Source organism: Panicum virgatum, chromosome 9N (assembly GCF_016808335.1).
Source record: "Panicum virgatum strain AP13 chromosome 9N, P.virgatum_v5, whole genome shotgun sequence".
Taxonomy (NCBI): domain Eukaryota; kingdom Viridiplantae; phylum Streptophyta; class Magnoliopsida; order Poales; family Poaceae; genus Panicum; species Panicum virgatum.
The window spans coordinates 19,686,307-19,692,070 of NC_053153.1; the positions used below are offsets into that span (position 1 = coordinate 19,686,307).

The 5,764-nt window shown below is 43.4% G+C and overlaps 1 long non-coding RNA gene across 1 annotated transcript; it reads right to left on the minus strand.

Moving 5' to 3' along the window:
• Positions 1-772: 772 nt before the first annotated feature.
• LOC120687516 lies at positions 773-4,786 on the minus strand. The gene is made up of 3 exons (XR_005680768.1): positions 2,051-4,786; positions 1,336-1,653; positions 773-1,187 (listed from the first exon to the last, which is right to left on the minus strand). It is a non-coding gene; the product is annotated as an uncharacterized LOC120687516 (long non-coding RNA).
• Between the last annotated feature and the right edge of the window lie 978 nt (positions 4,787-5,764).

The following is a 5,764-nucleotide window of genomic DNA, read 5'->3' on the forward strand; positions in this document are numbered from 1 at the left end:
ACTACTTATTGGATTTTGTTTTCACCATTCATTCATTGCCAATCTTATATTTTTTACCTATCAAAATCAATAATTAGTATAAGTCAATCCATCAACTATACCTACTAACATAAAAATGAATTTCTACATGTACTGTTTATACATTATCCACATGTGATCCGCGTATTATTCAGGTGGGACCCACATGGGGTCCGCGTGCTATTCAGTGGTACCCACGTAGTATTTAGTTGGGATCCATACACAAAATATATTTATTTATTTTCTACATATGAAAATAATAACCACACTTCATATACTATGTTTACATGTGGTAGTCCATTGATTGCTATTCTTATCTTTTTTCCAACCAAAACCAATAATTAATGTAAAACAATCCATCAACTATACCTACTAATGTAACAAAATGAATTCCTAAAAAAACTATATGTACATCTAGCACGCTCTCAGACTTCAAACTACTGCACCAATCTACTGTAACTTTCAAATTTCATTCAATACATCAACACGATGTTGCTTTAAATATAATATACAATATAGTATACGATAACATTTTTTAGTATTGCTTTACATCAAACCTGTTGGTACAAGCGCGCATCGCGCCCCAACCTGTCTAGTCTACCTGAATTTGCAAATAGAACATGTATTTTTGGTAATATAATCAATGTAACATTACTTCTTAAATATTGGAAAGCTGGGACACTTTTCCGGTTAGCACCCTTCTGCCCACATACTCTGCAGTGTGCAACTAAATACAACATAGAAAATATTAGAAAAAACTGAATCACGCCATTTGAGAAATTTCAATTGTTAAAAAAAGAAACAGCAAACATCCACTACAAGAGCCATCTAACTAAGTCAGTTAGAGGTCCTTTCGCTACCCACCATTCTTAAGGGATGTTGAATGGAATCACAGCGCACACTAACATGGTGGAAGAAATTTCCAAATTAAAAGGGAAAAACAAAAAAAGGACTAAAACTAAATTCCCGCGGAATAATTAAAACAAGATGCAAAAAGTTCATTACAGAACTCCATGCTGCAACTGCAACTCATGCCCGCCCTGTTCTCCATTTGAGGTGGCCTGCTTCTCATCAGCCTTCTGCCCTGCCGCAGCTCGCTGCAGCTCCTTTCCTTCCCCCATAGAAACGTATAGACCCCCAAGATGACGAGCAACGTACCCAGTATGCTGCTGCAGATCATGGAAGCAAGCAGCCAGGCATCAGCATCAGAGTATGCAACATTTACAGTGACATTTGCTGCATTTGCTACAGTGCATATCACACAGCTATGAAGAAATCGGGTTGATACATCTCTCTGCTCAGCAACAAGACTCTCACCTCCCTAAGAAGATACTGGTGCCAAGCAACACCGCGTCCATCACCTCTATGGCGACCATCGCCAATGACTTGAACATGGGCGGGTAGCAGGGGCGGAGCTAGGTTGTGTATGGGGTGTGCCTGGGCACCCACGCCAAAACAAAAACTCAGTGTTAATTATCAAATTTTCACTTCATAAATCATAGAGCTAGTAGCACAATCATAGACAGGGCACCCCCCTCGATTCAGCTCTAGTTTCGCCCCTGGCGGGTAGATCGACCCGCAACGCTTGACTGCCCATGACATCAGAATAAATGCCACACCAGTGGTGAACACCCCCTGCTTGGATGGAATAACAGGTGAATAGCATGTCACGTTTCAAATAAAGGTACAGCATGGCGTGCCGCCTTAGAGATTGTTCAGTTAGACATGAATTCATTCCGGACCGTGAATGACAGAAACAATAAGAAATATATAAAAGATTGGGATTTATTCCGGGTCGAAAACTAATTGCTATAAAATAGTCTTATGATAGCTATATTAAAAGATCAGGAATCAATCCATGAGTCTAGAGAGGTGTGAAATTAATCCTGGTCTCTTGCTGTACTTATTATGAGTATATTTTGTTGCAATTAGTTTTTGACCCGGAATAAATCCCGGTCTCTTGTTATATCTCTTATTGTTTTTATCATTCCTAGTCCGGAATGAATCCACATCTAACCGAACAAGGCCTTACCAAGTATACAACTGTTAGAAGTTTAAGATCCCATTTGAGCGTCCATGCTGATCTCTTCGGGTCGATCAGGATGCCAATCGCAAATGCTTGCAGGCTGCTTGACAATGACAGACATGTAAGTGTTGTCGCCCAATACTGACATGGGAAACCTTAGTTAGCTTAACCTGTAGTGATATAAAATTTCAGTAAGGATGACGAGTAATAATTGGAGTGTGGTCATACGACTCATACCTAATAAACATTCATATCACTCCTTCAGAATAGATACATGATGCAAAAGCAGGCTATAACAAATGGCGTGATTTGCTTGGGGGAGGGGGAGGGGGTGGGGTCTCATTGAAAATGTTTAATTTATTGGGCGATTTTCTTCTTATTATTTATAAACTAGCCTATCAACTCTTGCTCCCAGGCTAATTAGAGTTATTTTAAAAATAAATCATACAACTAATAACTATAATTATCTATCTCACGCACTAGCATCTATTTAATATTCTAACACATATAAAATATATTTATCGTAATATAGTTGTAATAGATTTCATTTTACAGCACACCTTCATGTGTATTATATATATAACTAATTGAACTATTTATTTATGAATTAGTTTTTATCATTCATCGTACATGAATACATTGTGACACTTATCATGGGTAGTATTTTTATATAAATAATAATATAATAATATAAATAATAATTTAGAATTTTATTATTGATATGCTTTAATATTTTATTATAATTATATAATTTAGATTCAGATTTAGGGGCAAGCCACCCCGAGCATTAATGTAAGAAGAAGACCTCTCACACAGGCCGAGAAAACCCCCGAACCCCTACCCCACCCTTACACTGGGGCGCCGTAACCCATACCGTAACCCGTGTGAGAGCGGGCCGGGGTGAGCCCGCTCGTAGGTCGAGTTTTTTTTAATTTATATAAATTTAGGGGTTACTTTAATTTTTTTATAATGGTAGAGGTGGTAATTTAGATACATGTTTAGAGGCCACTTTAGTCTATTTTTATAATGACTGATGTGGGTAATTTATTAGAAAAGATAATAGATCCAATGACTATTATGATTAGAGTAATCAGATGGATGGCTAGATGTTTCTAATTTTTATGAGAAGGATTTCTCTATTTTTTTTATTTTTAAAATATCCACCTAGAATCCTTGGTGGCTTTACGTGTAGGCTTCGAAGGAACCTCCAATTAGCAATAGTAATACACCGTGAAACTTATCGTGGGTAGTATTTTTATATAACAATAATATAATAATAATAGAAATAGTAATTTAGAATTTTATATTGATATACTTTAATAGTTTATTATAATTATATAATTTAGATTCAGATTTAGGGGTTACTTTAACTTTTAATAATGACATAATTGGATAATTTATATATACATTTGGGGGCTATTTTGTATTATTATTTAAATGGCATGGTTGGGTAATTTACACAAAAATTAGGGGGTTACTTTAGACTTTTTTTATAATGGCATAGGTGGATAATTAGATACATGTTAAGGGGTACTTTAGTCTATTTTTATAATAGCAGATGTGTGCAATTTATTAGAAAAGATAACAGATCTAATGACTATTATGACTAGTAAAATATACATGCGTCACGCACATATTTTAAAAAATATTGAACACATGTTTATATTCATAGAATGCTCATATAAGATTTTTATTCAATTGACATAAACGGCAAGCCAACTGAACATATTATTGAACCCATGTAAATAATTTATATTCATAGAAAACATTCTAACAAAGAAGAACTATTTTATTGAACCAGTGTAAATAACAGAATCACAAAAAAATATCATAGCATAAGAAGTGGTAGACTTAATCATCTGAATGCTTATTTGCTAAGAAGCTCATATCTATCCACGACCTGCAAGTTTAATCAACTTATTATGGAATTTATATGTCCAGATAGATTAGAAATTTGGTATTAGCCGTGTTTCAGTTGCATAATAAAAAATACATGGGTGCACCGTTTCCTTATCCATCTTCTTGCCTTCACCAAAGATGAAGTAATTAAGAACAATCAAATGTTCAACAGGCCAGTAAAGGAACATCAAAACTTGAGCAAAAAATTGCCACTGAATTATTGCTACAATGCTGCAATTTCCTACAAAGAAAACCGCCAACTGAATGTAAGGTCCAGGTCTCCAGGACGAGAGAGAGAGAGAGATAGAGAGAGAGAGATAGAGAGAGATAAGAGACAAAATAATTACTCTGTGTACTCTCAAATCAGCAGGCACATGCCACCTGCTGCTTCTGCTCCCTCAAATCAAGCAGGGCATGTACAACGCCGAGACGATGTCGTCTTTCTGAAATACGTCGATTCGAAAAAGAAGAGATCAAGCAAATAAAACAGAAGGTTCCGACCTCCCCCGATCCACCAGCCGCTGCCGCTATCGTCTGGCTGCTCGTCTCGCTCTCGCCCTCCCAGTTGAGGCCACCACCTTCCCGGCTCCACCCCCGCCCCGCCAGGGGCCGCACCTTCTTCCCCGTCCTGTGCTCCCACCCACGTTTTTACTACCACCCCACCCATCGGTGCGCCGCATCACTGTACCATCAGCCTCAGCCAGCGCGCCCCCCGTGCTGAGCCGCGCCGCGCCGCGCCGGACGACCAGACCGGACCAAAAGCCATAATGTCGGGCAAGTACGTGTAGACCGCCCCCGGCCCGCCTCGCCGCCCACCGGCGGCCGTCCTCCTCCTCCGCCTCGCCTCGCCGCTACCCCCAACTCCTGCCATGCCGCTCCCAAATCAAGGTCGCTAGTTAATCGAATCAAAGCCGAGACTCAAGGGGGGGGGGGCGACATGAACGTGCAGCCGGCCTGGGCAACTCCAGCTGCCTGAGCACCGCCACCACCAGATCTCCTTGCTCCGGCCGCCCCCGCCCCTTCCGGCCACAGATCCGCGCTCCCCTCGGCTCATCCTCTCCATCCATCCCTCCCATGGCCTCTCTAGCTGTGCGTGTAGGGAGATCGGGGACGATGGCTTAGCCGCCCACACCACCCGCCGCCACCGCTGGTGACCACTTCGGTCCCGGCGGCCACTCCGGCCCCGGCGGCCATAGTTCCGCCACTCCCCCGGCCACCTCGGTTCACCTTCACCTCCGAGCTGTCGTACGCCCGTCGTGCGCGCCGCTATGCCTGTGTTGGAGCTCGACGATGACAACGACGACCTCCTTGATGACATGGTTCGACCTCCTGACCCCGACCCCCCACCCACCGCCTGCGGCTCACCGGAGCACCTCTTCTTCCATTCACCACCGCCTCCGTCCACCCACCTGTCGGCAACCACTCCGGCGTCGACGACCACCACATCCTCATCTGCTCCAGCGCCGGGTGCCTTCTCCCTCAATGGCCCATCCACGCTGACAGCCACCCCGGCCCCGGCAACCTCCTCCTCGCCGACGGGCGCTCCTCTCCCCTTCCCTGAGCTCGGAGCTCTCTTCCCGGACGCAGCTCCGTTTTTCCCTAGCGGCCACTCCGGCGGCCGGGGGAAGCAGCTCCGATGGAGGGACGACACCCCACCCCTCTCCAACCATGACGGCTCCCCGTCCTACCGCGACATTCTGCTGTGGCAGCCCAGGGCGACCACCTCAACACCGGCGGCGGCGCAGGTCGACGCGCCGGCTCCGATGGCCACTCTCCGCTCCATCGTGGTGTTGCCTCCACGTGGCGAGGGTGGGCACCGCA